This window comes from Otolemur garnettii, unplaced genomic scaffold, assembly GCF_000181295.1.
Source record: "Otolemur garnettii isolate 467f Iridium unplaced genomic scaffold, OtoGar3 scaffold00005, whole genome shotgun sequence".
Taxonomy (NCBI): Eukaryota; Metazoa; Chordata; class Mammalia; order Primates; family Galagidae; genus Otolemur; species Otolemur garnettii.
Genome location: NW_003852400.1, coordinates 19,884,938 through 19,903,032, shown reverse-complemented (window position 1 = coordinate 19,903,032; position 18,095 = coordinate 19,884,938). Strand labels below are relative to the sequence as shown.

The 18,095-nt window shown below is 39.6% G+C and overlaps 2 protein-coding genes across 4 annotated transcripts in view; one reads left to right on the top strand and one right to left on the bottom strand.

The window, feature by feature from the left end:
• ANKIB1 (ankyrin repeat and IBR domain containing 1) overlaps positions 1–15,404 on the bottom strand; it is a 160,998-nt gene extending 145,594 nt beyond the window's left edge. For 2 of the 3 annotated variants that reach the window (XM_003782661.3, XM_023518783.1), the window contains exon 1: positions 14,939–15,400. The gene's annotated coding sequence lies outside the window, so the exon portion shown is untranslated. Of the gene's footprint in view, positions 1–14,938 lie in introns of all 3 variants that reach the window. The other variant, XM_023518779.1, reaches the window with a different exon arrangement.
• Positions 15,405–15,531: 127 nt separating this feature from the next.
• KRIT1 (KRIT1, ankyrin repeat containing) overlaps positions 15,532–18,095 on the top strand; it is a 37,902-nt gene continuing 35,338 nt past the window's right edge. Inside the window, exon 1 of the mRNA XM_012812640.2 lies at positions 15,532–15,959. The gene's annotated coding sequence lies outside the window, so the exon portion shown is untranslated. The remainder of the gene's footprint in view (positions 15,960–18,095) is intronic.

Genomic DNA, 18,095 nt, shown 5'->3' with positions numbered 1-18,095 from the left:
TTAAGCCATGCAGCACTATTTTCTCATCAAAGCCCCTACTATTAACATTCACACTGACAACACACTGACATTCAAGTCCTGGTTCGCATCTGAAAGAAAGAGTTAATTAATTTGTTCTTTATACATCTTTAGCTGTTTATATTGAATTTTAGCATTAAGAAAATTCTATTGCCATAGAAACAAAATATAATTAAGGCTAAGAGCTTTCTCATGTCTATTGCCTATTGCTCAGACCACAGACCTAGTCTGAGACTAGAAACTCTCCAACATCAGAAACAAGAACCTGAATTCTATGCATTAGACTTAATTTTCTTGAATTCACTTCACTTTGCATTTCATATATCTTAATGAAGTAAAAAAGGACAGCATATCATAGCTTGGAACACCTAGAAAAGAACTGAGACTTGAGCCACTGTGCTTTCCGGCATCCTTAAGGAATGATAGCAGGATGAACTTAAGTGCTACAGTGACTCTTTGCAACTGAAAAGTTAGGACCTAATTCAAAACATGATCTGACAATAGGGTACAATACCTAAAATGAAAAATCTAAAGTTTATGACTTCCACATCAAGTACATAAATTTCAAGTCTCATTAAGCCAAGAGAAACACAGTAAGAGAGTAAGATGCTTGTGAGGGACCTAACTACTCCAAATAAGGTCCTTATAAGGTTACCTCAAAATACTTAAATCTACAAAACCCTCAAAAACCAAAATAGGGCCTGGTGCAGTTGTTTATGCCTATAATCCTAACACTCTGGGAGGCTGAAGTGAGTGGACTACCTGAGCTCACAGGTTCAAGACCAGCCTGAGCATAAGTGAGGTCTCTAAAAATAGCCAGGCATTATGGTAGGTGCCTATAGTCCCGGCTACTCAAGAGGCTAAGGCAAGAGAATTGTTTGCACCCAAGAGTTTGAGGTTGCTGTGAGCGATGATGCCATAGCACTCTCCCAAGGGTGACAAAAGTGAGACTCTGTCGCAAAAAAAAAAAAAGGACCAATACTTTTGATCCAGACTTAATGGGAATATTTAGGTATAAACATTTTTTTTGGAGAATATAAAAAAAGCTATGATTTAAAGTTATAAATCATTATGTAAAGTCATCTAGAGGATACATACCAAAATATTATTACAACTGTTAAAAAACACTACAATGATAGCAATTAATAATTCATATACTTACAGAGTATTAAAGAATACTTAATTATTATTCAAATAATACATAAACTTAGGAACTACAATTTATGCTAGGGGAAGTATGTTGCTGAAAAGGGGGGGGAACCTCAAACAAATTTCAAATTCAAACAGAAGAGGTATAGAATATATTGATTTTATCTTTTTTTTTTTTAAAGAGATAGAGTCTCACTTTATCGCCCTCGGTAGAGTACCGTAGCATCACAGCTCACAGCAACCTCCAGCTCTTGGGCTTAAGCGATTTTCTTGCCTCAGCCTCCCAAGTAGCTGGGACTACAGGTACCTACCACAACGCCCAGCTATTTTTTGTTGCAGTTTGGCCAGGGCCAGTTTCAAACCTGCTACTCTTGGTACATGGAGTTGGCACTCTACTCACTAGGCCACAGGCGCCATCTGAACATACTGATTTTAGAAGAGAGCAGAATAAATGTTGGAAACCAACGACTGGTAGCCTACATTAGAATCATAGGATTTTCAGGTGTACTTCTCAGAGAAAAGGGATATTCTTTTAGGCAAATCAAATAATAAACCCATGCAACAAATATTTATCATGCACCTATCATATACCACACATTATTCTAGGTGCAGGGAAACACAGCAGGAACAATAAACTAAAATCACTATCCCAATGGAGTTTACACTCCTTGTTCAATAGTACTATGCATAAGGTTTATTTTTAAAAATAAAGCCAGGAAAGAGAGTATGTGTTGGCATAATGTTTAAAAAGGTAGTTAGAGAAGGCTTACCAAAATGACATGTGAGTAAAGAACGGAAGGAAGTGAGGTCGTAAGCCATGTGTTATCTGGAGGATAGAGTATTTTGGGCAGAGGAAACAGCCAGTACAGGAAGGAGTATGTCCTACGTGCCCAAGAAACAGAAAGGAGGCCAGTGTTACTGCAGTATAGAGAACAAGGAAGAAAAGTAGTGTACAAATTCAAGAGCAGTAATGGAGGCAGGCAAACTGTTTACGTGGGGTCTTCAAAGTCACTGTAAATCACTACCCTTTTACTCTGGGTGAAAAGGGAAGACACTGGAGCATTTTTAGCAGAAAAATGAAATGACCTGACATATTTAACAGGATCAGCCTGGCTGGCTAGATGACTATTGAGAAGATGAATGGGGGATGAAGGGAAAGGCCTGAAGCAGGGAGACCATTTAGGAAGGAGGTACACTAATCCAAGTAAAAGATGAGAGGTAGTATGGACATGGGAGGAAGTAGTGGAGGTGTTGAATACTTAATCAGATTCTGGAAGTGCTCTGAAGGTAGGAGCAGACAGAATTAGCTGACAGACTGAAACAAGTGAGACAGAAGGAAAAGATAAGAATGACTCCAATGTCTTGGCCTGAGCACCTGGAAGGATGAGATTACCATTATCGAGAGGGGATGATCGCAGGAGGTTTGAGTGTGAGAGGAGACCTGCTTGTATATGAACAAGTTACATTTGAGAAGCCTATGACAAAAGGATATACATGCCTGAAGCTAAATGTGAAGTCTAAGCTGGAGATACAATTTGGGGATTGATAATGTATAGAAGGCATTAAATTGCTTACACAAAAAGTTTACAAAGATATAAACTTGCTGATATATTTCACATGTATTTTTCTAATTTTAAAATGCTAGGATTTTATTCCTATCTAGACTACTGAATTTTAAATTATTTAATATATACATGTGGAACATGACAAAAAATTAGAAGCCAGAACTCCAACTAGGGAGGCAGAAGTATGCACAAACTATACCAATGAATAAAGGGTATGGATAAGGAAGGTGATAAGAAAGTCAAATATTTAACTACACAACTTTTAGGTTACAAACTGCACCTGGACATTACAGTACGTGCTACATGTAAAACTGGCCCTTAAGACCAGGTGCGGTGGCTCACACCTATAATCCTAGAACTCTGGGAGGCTGAGGTGGGTGGATTGCTGGAGCTCAGGAGTTTGAGACCAGCCTGAGTCAGAGTGAGACCTGTCTCTAAAAAAATAGGTGGGCACCTGTAGTCCCAGCTACTCGGGAGGCTGAGGCAAGAGAATTGCTTGAGGCCAAGAGTTTGAGGTTGCTATGAGCTGGGAAGCCACAGGATCCTACTGAGGGTGAAAAAGTGAGACACTCTCTCTCAAAAAAACAAAAACAAAAATAACTGGTCTTTGATGTGTCGTTGACGCTATCTAGGTCTAAGGACAAAAAATTCCAAGTGGAGAGGTCTCTTTAAAACCATAATCTAGGCTCGGCAACCGGCTAAGGCGCCAGCCACGTACACCTAAGGTGGCGGGTTCGAATCCCCAGCCCGGACCCGCCAAACAACAATGACGGCTGCAACCAAAAAAAACAGGGCGTTGTGGCGGGCACCTGTGGTCCCAGCTACTTGGGAGGCGGAGGCAGGAGACTCGCTTGAGCCCAGGAGTTGGAGGTTGCTGTGAGCTGTAATGCCACGGCACTCTACCCAGGGGGACAGCTTGAGGCTCTGTCTCAAAAAAAAACAAACAAACAACAAAAAAAAACCCATAATCTAGATAGCTGATGGATAAGAGAACTTCCTAAGTAAAGAGACCTGCACCATCTTACCCCACTCCAACTCAAACTGGACCTGAATGCTAGATTAATTTTCCTATGTCCATTCAAGTTTCTTTTTCCCTTCTCTTATGACCTAAGGTTTGGAATTATAGTTAATTTCATTCATTTTTTAACCTGCCCCCCTTTCCAGCCAAAGCTTTCTCCGTCAGAGTTCCTCACCTAAAGCATAGAACACAGAAAAATGATTTCAGGAACTACTTCTAAAATTCTCCCAATGATTATATACAACTAGTATCATTCAAGAAGCATAGGTGAGAAATAACTTAATTTCATTATACAGATTAACGGCAATCCCAGAAGCACCTGGAATCTTGTTAGAACTAACACCTTCAGGCCTTACCCAGACTTACTGAGTTAGAAACTTTGGAGTTGAGGGTCCAGCAATCTGTGTATTAACAAACATTCCAGATGATTCTGATATACGCTAAACTTTGAGAACCTACGGTTTAGAGCACTGGTTCTCAACCTTCCTAATGCCACGACCCTTTAATACAGTTCCTCATGTTGTGGCTACCCCCAACCATAAAATTATTTTCATTGCTACTTCATAACTGTAACTTTGCTACTGTTATGAATCATAATGTAAACATCTGATATGCAGGATGGTCTTAGGCGACCCCTGTGAAGGGGTCATGACCCACAGGTTAAGAACTGCTGGCTTAGATCATTAAGGTTCAATTCTGTCAAGGAATTTCAGTTGAAAAGGCTACTAGACTACAATAGCTGGCTGTTGTGGCAGCACCTGGAGTCCCAGCTACTTGGGAGGCTGAGGCAAGAGAATCACTTAAGCCCAAGAGTTTGAGGTTGCTATGAGCTGTGATGCCACAGCACCCTACCAAGGGCAAAATAGTGAGACTGTCTCCAAAAAGAAAAAGAAAAAGAAAGAAAGAAAGAAAAGGCTACTAGACTACAAAATCCTTGAACATTGGAACCTTACTTTTCACTTTCTCTTGCTTTATGCATCTGACATTTAACCAATATTCACAGTTCCTGAACAGTTAAAAAATCAGTAATGTCCCCTCCCTATTTCTCCACATTCTCCATCATTCTATATCAAATTATCAGCCCAACCTTTATCCTCCCTTAGTCCTCTCTATTTTATAGAAAAAGTAATGTTATTCCACTCAGAATATCATATCCCAACTTTTAAAGTAATTCTGTGGATGACAAATCACATTTGGACCAAGAAAGACTCTCAGATTGTTTATCCAAACACAGCAACACTGAAGTAAGAAAATGTGGCCAGACTGGTCACAAGGCAAACATGCTTCTATTAGAAGTTAAGAAAGACCAAAGAATAAATTATCTCTAGCTATTTTTACATGGCCTGAGTTTAAATAGCTATTTTAATTGATTTAATTAAGGTGTTAGACCAACTGAGAGATGGGATAATCTTTATTTTTACAACTGCTTTCTGGAAATAAAAACAAATATATCATTAAAAGGCATCACTGCCTTACTTACATATATTTATAGGCAATAGTACACGCCCTTTCCTCATTCCTTGGTCTATATGTTAAATATGATAAAAAGAATCTTAACATTAGTAAGAATGCTCTCCGTCTATCTAACAAAATGGCATATCTTATCCCCTACTGTCCTATCAGTTCAATACTACATTTTCCAGGAACTAATGTCAAGACTATTCACAACTGCTTCTTTGCGACAATTTTTCTGACCAACATTTGTCTTCTTGCTTATATACTCTATCCAACACAGTGGAGCTCTTTTGATATTTCATGTGCCAACCTGAAAACCATTTTAACTGTACTCTAATCTTACAAGGGTTCTAAAGCAACATACAGATAATATAAATCAAGAGGAAATAAGTGCTGTGGAAGAGAGTGCAGTATAATACTAGGAACAATCTGGCGTTAAGAGTCATGAAGGTCTTTTAAAGTTGTCTTAAGTTAGCCCTTTCTTGCCCTCATTTATAAGATAAAAGTCATAATATTAGTAAATTGTCTTGTACTGCTCATATCTAGTCCTTATTTTAAAACATAAACTCCTTGAAAATAGAAACTACATTATTTTACACATCTCTGTATTCCTCCGCATTTACACAGGTTCTCAATAAACATTTAACTAATACTGGAATATACTTTAATACATTAGATAAACGTATGAGGTGCCCTTGCTTCCACATTCTACCCTCAACTGCATTCTCTCTACTACAACCAGATTAACTTTAAAAGGCAGATCGGATGTTGTCCAATTCCATTTTAAAACTTTCCGAAGGCTCCTGGCTCTAAGTAAAAGTCTCTGCCAAGACTAGCAACTATCCCTTCACAACCTAGTTCTTACAACTCAGCCCTGTCCACTGAACTACTAAGGCTTCTAGAACGTTCTTCCTTTCCCTTATGAGTTCCTCCCCCAAAAGATAACTCCTACTAGTTACTTGCACGTCAGCTTGCAAGTCATTTTCTCTATCTAAAGTTCCCTAATCATAGGTCTCCCAATCTCTACTTAGATGGCCTGCCTCCCTAACTTGATAGCTAACCTCTGAAAACTATAATTACCTATTTATCTGCTTCCCCAGTTATCTGGTAAATCCCTTAAGGAAAAGGATCACACCATTTTCAGTTCTTTACCCATTGCTTATCACAGTAACTAGCACATAAAACTTTACTGAATATTATTTATTGAACATAAAGGCAGTCCCTAGGTTATAAAACAGATAGATTCTATAGGTTTGTTCTTAAGTTGAAGTTGTATATAAGTTGGAATAGGGACCTGTAATAGCCTCCAATCATAAGTGCAAGTAATATGTACATCAGTTAGATGTTTGTAACTCAGGAACTAATTCAGGGACTACTATAATCTCTTCCTTTCATAAAAGCGAATTATATGTAAGTCAGATGCTTGTAACTTGGGGATTGCCTGTAATGATAAAGTCCTGTGTTCCCAGCAATGTTGGTTTCCGACTGGAGAATATAATCATGTTTATCTCCCTGTCTGCTTATTAATAACTTTGAAATAAAAATTTTTTTAAACATGGCAGCCCAATAGGTTAAAGGGAAAAATTTTCTGGGGCCTTATTCTGCAGACACATTTATTATGGCACAGAAAGAAAAATCAGTATTATTTGTTTTAAAGAACAAAAAAAATATTTCACAAGAACCTGTTATTCTAGGGGGCATGCTTTATCTGGGTCCCAGAGGTTACTATAGTCACTAAAGGGGATATTATCCACAGTTAAAACAAAGATTTAGATGATGAAAAAAACAGAAAGAAGCTGCTGCTCAGCCCGGGATGCCATCTCTGAAACATAAGGTGACAAGCCTGGATGACTAAACAGAAAGACAAAAAAGCCTGCATCCTGATGGCAGCATTGTAGAGCCACCACACCAGCTCTAGGCATTCTACCTCTACTTTCTGGTAACTTGAGAACAAGAATCCCCCTTATTTGTTTTTACTTCTGTGGCATCTGAACAGTATTCCTATATGATAGGAAAGTTAGAAGAAAATTTAGAAGAAAGTTTGTAAAACCTAGATAGGAGAGAAACAGTCTCGAGGTAAGAACATTAGATAGAAGTCACAGGGAATAATAAAAAGACATAGATGATTACATAAAATGCCAGAAGAAAAATTTATGGTAATTGATAACTACAAACTAAGAAAAAAACCCAAAACACTGATAAAACATATTTGCAAAGAAAGTTAAAGGGTTATATCCATAAGTATATCAAAGAACCCCAACAAACTGGTAAGAAAAAAATCCAAAAGGAAAAGAATGAGGGTATGAATAAGTAATTCATAGACCTGAAAATCAAACTGACCAATAAATACATCAAAAGATGCTCAACCTCATAAGTAGTTAAGGAATTCCAGAATCAAGCACCATAAGAAGCTACTTCTTTACTTGTTTTATTGTCAAAGAAAAGCATTCGAAACATTTACTCAGACATTAAGGGTGACAGTAAGAACTGTGTCAATATTCCTAGAAAATCATTTGGCATTATTTATTAAAATTAAATCATTACATACTATATATATTCATTGCAATGTTATTCATAATAGAAGACTAGAAACAACCCAGATGTCCAAAATGAATAGTTATGGTTTTATTATTGCTACACAGAACAAACCACTCCAAACTTAGCGTTTCAAAACAATGTTGTTTCTTACTACTCTGTAGGTTTACTTAGCAGTTTCTCTGCTGGTTTCTTCTGTGGTTCTAAGGGAAGATTCAGCTAAAGGTCAGTTGGGCTAGCAGATCCAAGACTTTTGTATCTACTGTTTGGTGCTGGCTAAGGGCTGGAGCATCTTTGTTCTACTTTAAGACACAACTTATCCTCCTATAAGCTAGACCAGATTCCTTACTGGCAGCTGCAGGAAAGCATCTCACAAGACTTTTACAGAGTTAGCTCCAGAACTCACACATCACTTTTACCATTTTCATTGATCAAATTAAGTCATAAGGCCAGCCAAGACTCAAAAGATGGAGAAATAGATTCCACTTCTAGATAGAAGCGGCAGCAAGGGCACATTCCAAAGAAGAATGCATAGCAGGATAGGAGAAATTTATGATCATTAAACATAGTACAAGTAGTAAGTGTAGGTGTATGTGCGGGTATGTGTGTGTGTGTCTGGATGTATATTAAATATATACACAATGAAATACTAAGTTGTTAAAAAGAATGAGGTGTTGCTTTATATATTCCTGAAAAGTTTTTCAATTTGTCAGGTGAAAAAAACAAAGTATAGACCATTCAGTATAGTATCTGGATGGCATAGCTCTATGCCATTTATCCTGATGGCATAGAGCCACCATACCAGCTCTAGGTAATTACATACATATTTTATCACGTTTTTGTTTATAAATTCTTTGTATTTAAAAATTAACTACATACTGGGACATGCTGGCTGAGGATGCAGGGCAATGACTGCACGCTGGTAAGGCCAGCAAAGGTGTGAGCCAGTTAGCCCAAGGATAATGGGTGTTGTAAAGGGACATGGAGCTACGAAGAGTCATGGGCCCAGGAAGGGTTGTGGACTCACAAAGCAGCACAGGTCAGCAAGACCAGCAGTCAGGGCTGCATAGTGATAGGGGCAGATGCAAATAGGAGATGGTCTGCAGGGAGAATGGCAACACACCACTAAGCAAATAAGTAAAACTGAGTAAATAATAAATATATTGAGGCTAACAAGTCAAGTTTCTTACTGCCAAACAAGGCATTTATAAACACCGAAAGGAGCAAAGCTAGAAAATACCCTACGGTACTGGACTGAAACTGGAACTACAGAAATAATCCTATGATTTTATAATACATACACACAGAGAATTTTATATATATATATACATACACACATATATATGTGTATGTGTTGTATATATGTTATGTATACAAACCATACATGCATCTTAATTCTGTCCACCAAAAGGGCTTGAAAGCAATGATACCCAAGAAGCAATGAGCACACCAAGCCCCCATATTTTCATTTTTAAATATTATCTTTTACAAAAAAACAAAAGCAAAAAGAGGGGTCCTTGGAGAAATGGCTGATTCTAAAGGAGAGCAGGCAAGGCAGAAGATAAAACAGGAACAGCTCATTCTGCCAGAAAGTTCTAAGGCAAGGCACAATGAATGAGATAAAAGCATGATAAATAGGCACAGGAGCCAACGTGAGCTCGAAGAGGCTCCCAATGGTAAATTGGGGACAAATTAAAAAGCAAAATTATTAATAGCAACAAATCACAGGACATTGGATGAAATAAAAATCTATTGCTTCTTTACTGCTTTAATAAATAAATGGGGGAGAAAGAATACTGCCTCAGAATTAAATACTAATACCCATAGAAGGAATAATGGAACTAAAGAAATATCATCTGGCAATCATCATAAAAGTAATTAATTCAGGTGGGAGTCATCAATGATACCCACTAAAGCAGTGGTTCGCGACCCATAGGAACCGTGTTAAAGGGCCGCAGCATTAGGAAAGTTGAGAATCACTACACTAAAGCTACTGAGTGGAGGTCTGATGAGAAATAATACTAGCATAATCTTGGAATACATCTCCACAATTCTAATCAATTATTAATGGATACAAATACGATCTTGTTAACAGCATTACTAGTGAGTGGCATGACGGTTTGACATCGCATGTCTCTGGATGCAATGCACTGGGAGGGCATAGCACCATTTCTGTGGTATTCCTGCCACGAATGCATGACCTGATTGGGATCAGGAGGAAACACCATACACATCTAGGATGAGGATCATCCTAAAGAATGTAGGGCCTGGCTTGGTGCCTGTGGCTCAAGTGGCTAAGGCGCCAGCCACATACACCTAAGGTGGTGGGTTCAAATCCAGCCTGCACCCGCCAAACAACAATGATGGCTGCAACCAAAAAATAGCCGGGCGTTGTGGTGGGCGCCTGTGGTCCCAGCTACTTGGGAGGCGGAGGCAGGAGACTCGCTTGAGCCCAGGAGTTGGGAGGTTGCTGTGAGCTGTGATGCCATAGCACTCTACCCAGGGGCACAGCTTGAGTCTCTGTCTCAAAAAAAAAAAAAAAAGAATGTAAGGCCTGTACTTTCTAAAACTGTCAAGGACATGAAAGATGAAAAACTGAGGCTGAAGAAGTCTAAAAGGACATGACAACTAAATGCAACATGTGTTCCTAAATAGGATACTGGACCAGAAAGAAAGAGATGTTATTGGGATGGGAGATGAAATTTGTGTAAGTTCTTTAGATTAGATTTGTACCCGTACTGATTTTCTGACTTGGAAAGTTGTATGTTGGTAGAGAGCACCTTATTTTTAATAAGCAGAAACTACAGTACTTAGGGGTGATGGGACACCATGCCTGCCATTTGCTCAAAAATGTTTTAGAAAAGACTGATAACAGGTATGGGTATTTATATGTACACATACATAGATACATACATATGGAGACAAAAAGAAAGAGGGAGAACAGGCAATGAAAGAAAGGCAGCAAAGTATTATTAATGAGGAAAATCTGGGGGAAGAGGATACAAAAGTTCCTTTTTCTTTTCTGGCATTTTTTCTGTAAGTTTGAAATTATTTCAAAATATTTTTTTAATCTGAAATAAAGCTGTGATATAGAACATCTAGTGATGAGCAAATGTGAATCAGCTTTGTTTGAGGCCAGGAAATAGAATGAAAGCCTTGGCCTAATATGCTAACTTACATACTTCTTTACCATTTTTATCATGCTCTGAGAAGATGATACATTAACAAGGAGGGCAATGTTTTTACTGCCTGTCTGGAGAAAGAAGAGCATCTCAATGTTTCAAATGGAATTTCCTTTCTCGTCACAGATTTTAAATGGGCATTTAACAGCTCGATAAGGAAAAGAACTTGACTCATCTTTATAGTCCCAGCACCTAACACATTTACAATTTCGTCACTGTTACACTCTTCAACAATTATACCCCCAATATTGTTCAAATCAGAAAAATACAATGACTTGAGTATCAAGGATTTTGCTACATTAAAAGGGAAGGACTATGTCAAGTTAAAATACATATATATCAGACTGAAGTTAGAAAAACATCAAGGATTACCTTTCTTAGGAACCCTAAGAGTATTAGTTAACAGTCCTATGTAACCAAACGGCATTTGACTCAAGAATAACAAACTGTTAAGTATTTAAAAACACACACACAATAAAAGATTTAGGATACAAATGAGGCAAAATGTTAGAGTGCCTAAAAAATTATTACACTGAACTATGTCAAATTGCTGATAAAGCATATATCCTACAACTAACAGATGAGTAAGATCATTTTCAAATCTGAAGGAGTACACTCTTCATTGCAGAAACCAAAACTCTCAACAGCATTTAGACAGTTGCCAAAATAAAACTCAAAATTTTAAAAAGCTAAATAGATTTCACATGGCTCAATACTCTACCCTTCCTAGAGAATACATACATTTTAAAATTTTTAGTACCAATACATGTTAGGCTCTTAATCCCATTGCTGAACTTAAAAAAAGTTTTATATGCCTGAAAATCTGTTCAATAAACCATCATGAACTTCAGAATTATGCCTTTTCAAAATTTTAAACAGAAAACAACATTTTAATAGCGTATAATATATATTTTAGAAAACAAAAGATACTAGTATCTCATGAAATTAGGATTTTTCCTCTCAAAGCACTATTAGAGAATTTAAAACTCTTATGATTACAACTCCTTTCCCTTAAGGAATATGGATCAAATCTTTTCTAGCATGTTACAAGTAAAAAAAAAAAAAAATCATCAAGACTATAAACCAGGATCTGTATGGTTTTTAAATGGATTCTGAGGACTGTTGTAAAAATTAAATGAGATCACATACACACAAAGTACTTAGCACGGTGGCAAGCACAAATTAAATGTTCAATAGATGGTATTTGTTATGTTTATTCTTATAGAAAGGATGCGAACCAATCTTACAATAATTAATGTAAAAACCTATCAGCAATGTTTATGAAGGCATACAGATGATTCACAGTCAATATCGAGACTGGTAAACTCAGTAAAGAAAGGAATCTTGACTTACTTATCCTTGTAGTTCTACAACCTGTAACACAGTGCCTGGCACATATAGTAGGTACTCAATAAAGATTTACTGAAATAGGCTCAGTGCCTGTAGCTTAAGCCGCTAAGGCACCAGCTACATACACCAGAGCTGATGGGTTCAAATCCAGCCCTGGAATCCAGCCCCCGCCTGCCAAACAACAATGACAACTACAACCAAAAAATAGCCAGGCATTGTGGCAGGCGCCTATAGCCCCAGCTACTTGAGAGGCTGAAGCAAGAGGCTCGCTTAAGCCCAGAAGTTGAAGGTTGCTGTGAGCTGTAATGCCAAGGCACTCTACCCAGGGTGATGTTTTGAGGCTCTGTCTCAAAAAAAAAAAAAAAAAAAAAGGATTTACTGAAATGAAGTACGCAAGAAAGTAAGTTATCTGGAAAAGAAATTAAAAGAAGACATCTGAGGTTGTCTAAAATAGACAGAGTCTGAAAATTACTATTCTCCCTCACCAAGTCACTTTGACAAAGGAAATACAATATTTAAGCATTTTTAGAATTGTGCACAGAAACTCCCCTCAGACTGGTCTCTCCAATATGATTGAGCCCACTCTAATCCTTTTCGGTAAATGTGTCAAATGTAAAGTCTAATATTTGAGGAAAATATTTTAAAATTTAATCTAAATAAAGGGGGGGGGAATTACCGAAAGCACTGAGGAATCTTTTCCAATTTCCATTCAAGGAAAATCAGATTAACTTAATTCATAATTCTTCCATCTGCCTATATATGATAATGAGCTTGAACTTTCATTTACAACTAAGTGTAAACACCCAAATTTCACTTTCACAAGTTTGAGTGTACACCCTAGAAAAGGAAGAGGAAAGGAAATCAATTCTCTCAGAAGTGGGCAGTGCCACAGAAATACAAAAGAGTAGCTAACAAAACTTATTTCACATATGTCAGCAGCCACCTCCTATATCCCTTGCTTACAGCAGTCTTCATGGACATAATTAATTTTCATATTGAAAATTCAAAATTGTCAGTGCATTGGATGAAGGAACTGTAGGAATATGATCAATTTTAAAGACAGCAAGCAAAAGCCACACCCTTAGTAACACACTCAACTCTGCACTGTGCTTGGTTCCTGTGCCAAGTAAAATAACTGTTTCCAGAGAGACAGGTGGAGCTACATCTCCTGAGTCTACTTCAAAGACAATCTGTGAACAGTGTCAAGTTACAAATCAAACAGCAGCCCCAAATCAATTGCTGAAAGGTTTTTCAGGGAAAAACATTAAATACACCTGTCTTCTTTAATGAAATGACAATATTTTTCAGAAGAATAAAACACCAAAGCTACTAGCGTATATTATAAAATGGTTTACAGAACAATAACAACCTGCAATATACAGTGTAAATTATTTCTAGATTATCATTTGCTTTACTATGGTGGCTTGAAAAGTAGCAATGCATGAGGGCACATGTTACCCAATAACAACTGACAGCACTGAAATTTTAAAATCTAATTTCTAGAAAGTTCTGCTGTAGCAGTTTAAAAAGCAAACTCTAATTTTAATGAGGAAAAAGGTATAATCTAAAACCTGGAAATACATATGGAAGACATTCTGTTAATTTTTTTTTTTTTTAACTAAGAATCAGGAAGGTCATAGGGACCAAGGTATGAAAGTAACATCTATGAATGGCTCAAACAAACAAACAAACAAACAAAAAAGGTTTCTCTGGGACTAAGAATTGAAAATAATATCTTACCAAATACAATCTAACATGATCTTTAAAAATCAGTTTATGTTTAGATTTTTTTAACCACTATAGAAGTCCCCACTGACAAAGCAAAAGCTTTCAATACTAAGATTTTTACACTATACACACACTTTGTAAATTAAGAACAAGGTGTAAATCAAAACACTAAAAATCATCTAAAGATATCTAAACACTATTTGAAACATGAGACTTTATTTTCACATTTATTTCTCAGATCTACTAGTAAAGCTCTTCTGGAATGAGTCTTCATATCTATGTAAGACTGATAAATATGTCATTCCATGTGAATCTAGCTTGTGAGACTAATTCTCAAAACCTCCTCAGGAGATGCTTTATTTATTACAGCTCTAGTTAACAATTTCCAGCGACTCAAACACCAACATATAGTTAGAAAGAAAACTGAGGATACAGAGGAGCGCTCCATTCTTTTGTTTCGGTGGCAGAAGCTGCAAAAATAAATGTTCAGTTAAGCCACAGGCACCTATGCCCACCCATCACACAGCCCTGCAGAACATTTTCACCCATCCGTTGATATTCAAGTCCCTAGCCCTTAAGATCTGCTGAACCCGCGTCTGAAAGCTCCCTCCACAGCGGGGGAGGCTGTGAGCTCTAGGGTACAGATAGAAAAAAAGGGAGGACACAGAACCTCTCTGAGGGCAGAGGGACAAGGAGATGCATCCAGATGAGGATGGGACGCTCCAGAGACCTGAAGGCTTGCAAATTCACCGGAAGAAGGCGGCGGAGGATGCTGCCGGTTCAGGAATAAGGACAGACAGACGCACAAAGCTCCACAAGGGAAGTGGGGCACACTCGTAGGAGACCCGTGAGGGTGTGAAGTAGGGAGCTCTTAACTCGCAGCCCAAAATGGGTTAAGACGGCCTCAAACAGATTTTTACCGCGAAGCTGAGACTTACGATTACTTCTCAGGCTGAGGGTAAGGGTCGGGTGGACCTCGCAGGTCTGCAGTTCTGCCTCCGTCGCGGCCGCCCCTGCCTCTCACGCTGAGCGGGTGACCTCAGGTACCCTCCCCGCCCCACCCACCCGAGCGCCCCTTCCTCGCCGGCCCGGGTGCACCAGCCGGGTGGAGACTGATGGAGCCGAGGGTGCGCACGGGAGGGCCGCGGGAAGCGCTGCGGGAGCCCGAGGCGCCCGCGGCGAGGCTCAGACTGGGCGGGCGCCCCCCATCCTTCTCCGGCCGCCGCGCCGCCTCACTAGGGGGAGGGGAAGAGGGGGCGGCGGCTCTTGCCTCCGCCTCGCGGTCAAGTCCGGCTCATGCTCCAGCCTTGCGCGCGCACAGCCCCAGCCGCCCTCCTCCCCTCCCCGTCTCCCGCTCAGCCGCTAGCGCCCTCGCCGCCACCACCTCTATCTCCTAGCCGCCCGCCACCAGTCCCACAGAGCCTGCAGCTCCAGCGAGAAGCAGCAAGAACGGTAGCAGGTCAGCAGCCGACCCGGAAGCTCTTACCCTGCAACCCGCGAGGCTGCAAAGGGTGTGAACCCGGAAGCGATTTCCTCGCCGTCGTAGCGGCGGGCTAGAAAGCTAAGGCCTTGAAAGACTAGGAAGCTCATAGCTTGACAGGATGAGTCAGTAGTGATGAGGATCTGGAAGAGGGAAGGACAATAAGGAGCCGGTGCGTAAGAGGTTCTTGATTCCAGAGATCGGCCCCTCAGGCGCGGGGTGGGGCGCTCAGCCGATCGCTCCGGACGGCGTCTGGTGGCGACCGAGGGTTTTCCTGCCGCAGGAAGTGGGGCCGGGCCGTCGTGCCTGGGAGCAGGGAACGAGGAATGGGAAAGCGGTGACGGCACCCCTTCAGGTGACCGTCCCACCCCGCGAGTTGAATGTAGCGGCCAGCCGGGCACTCGGCAGCCCGCACGGGCGCCCCTCGGTTTCCTTCGGGGAGACAGGAGCAAGATCCAGACTCCGGCGAGAGAAAACAGGTGGGAGACTGAACCAGCTCCACATCTAGTTGCTTCAGGCAAGGAGTTTATTACTTGTTTTTAACAGTTACGGAGAAACCAAAGCCACTTTTGTGGTGGAAACTCTTTGAGCAAAGAGGCTTGCGCTTTTCCCAGTAGTGGACGTTGATGGGTGGTGGCAGAGGAAAAAACCTCCCCGGCGGAGTGTTTACGTCGTCATTGCTGAGAAAAAGCGATTCACAGCTTGTCATTCTAACTCCTCCCCTTTAGACATTTTTTCACCCTTTAAGGTTTTTGGCTTTGTTTGCTTTCTCTCCGTGGTGTTTTTACCTCCACCAGAAGTCTTTTATCTAGCTGGCTTAACTCAGCATCTCAGCCTCGTTTCTTTCCCACTCTCTTAGCCTGCGTGTCTTCACAATTTCTGTGCAAACACTGTCTAGCATACTTAAGGAATATTAACAAAATAAACAAACCTGCTCAGGGGAGCAGTGCGTAGGGCGCCAGCCCCATAAATCGAGGGTGGCGGGTTCAAACCCGGCCCCGGCCAGCTAAAACAGCAGTGGTAACTGCAACAACAACAAAAAAATAAAAATGGCAGTTGTACACCTCCCTTTCACCAGTAACAATGACAACTAGAAATGCCCTTCATATTTTCAAACGATCCCAAGTTGGTACCACTGTCCGTCCCCGCCCAATTAAGAACCTCTTCCACCAGATCATTTATAAGGCCTCATTACTTAAGCTACGTAGTACCATTGGTGCCTAAACATTTTCAAGAATGGAGTGAACCATATAGCAAAATAAAACATAGTTCCTGTACTTAATCACTTACACCTTTATCTAAAATTCAGTCTAAACATTTTCCAAACACTAGTTGTACCTTCTCTCTATTAATTTTAGCTTATTTCCATCCATTTGCGTTTCTCCTGTAGCAGTTTTATCTGCCGCTAGTAGCTTTTCCTATTTTCCTGACTTAGCCTTTGGGTTTTTATTTTCCATTTCCTGGAATAATGTGGATTTCCAATAATCAAGTATGAATATTTATTGAAAATCAATTTTAAGAACCTTTTAGGGATATAGTAACATTGAATGGTTTAAAAAAATAAAATGGGCGGCACCTGTGGCTCAAAGGAGTAGGGCACTGGCCCTATATGCTGGAGGTGGCGGGTTCAAACCTAGCCCTGGCCAAAAAATAAAATAAAAATGCTGTACTCCTCATAGTTAATATGTTCTAAAATCGAATCATGTTTATTTACCTTTTGAAAGTTGAGAATTGGGCCGCGCCCGTAGCTCAGTGGGTAGGGCACCTGCAACATACACCAAGGCTAGTGGGTTCGAACCTAACCAGTGCCTGCTAAAAGAACAATGACAACTACCACAATAACAAAAAAACAAAACAAAAGCTGGTCATTGTGGCGGGCACCTATACTCCCAGCTACTTGGGAGACTTGAGGCAAGAGAATGCTTAAGCCCAAGAATTTGAGGTTCCTGTGAGCTGTGACAGCCTGGCACTCTACCGAGGGCAACATAGTAAGACTCTTATCTCAAAATAAATAAATAAATAAATACATAAATAAAAAAATGAAAATTGAGAGTTCTGTGCAGTACTAAATATTCTAGAAAAGTGATGAGTGTTAACAAATAAAGCACTTCACTAGTAAATGTTTCTTAACATGAGTTAACCAAACATGAATTGATGTGCTTTAATTTGTGTTTAGAAAACTAAGTATCACTTGATTTCTTTTTTAGGTCTTTAATAGAAAAAATGGTTTCTATAATTGTGCCATGTATATTATACAGTGGTATTCACAATATAGTATCTTCTTTGGGGATTTGCGGTCTTTAAGGATGCATTCAACTTATAATTTGTAAGGTTATTATTATCTTTAAGTCATTGGTAATCCGAGGTTAAAAATAATTGCTAAATAGAAATATTAAGAAGAAAAAGGCCTCATTTTTTTCTCATGGTGGAGGAAAGGCCTGTTGCATGAAGTGAGTTTTAGGAATGAACTTAGGAAAAAAATTGAACTGAAAAAAAATTTCATGAAGTATAGAATGAGAATAAATGTTATGCCCTCAAAACTTTTCACGGCTCGGCGCCTATGGCTCAACGGCTAAGGCGCCAGCCAACTACACCTAAGGTGGCGGGTTCGAATC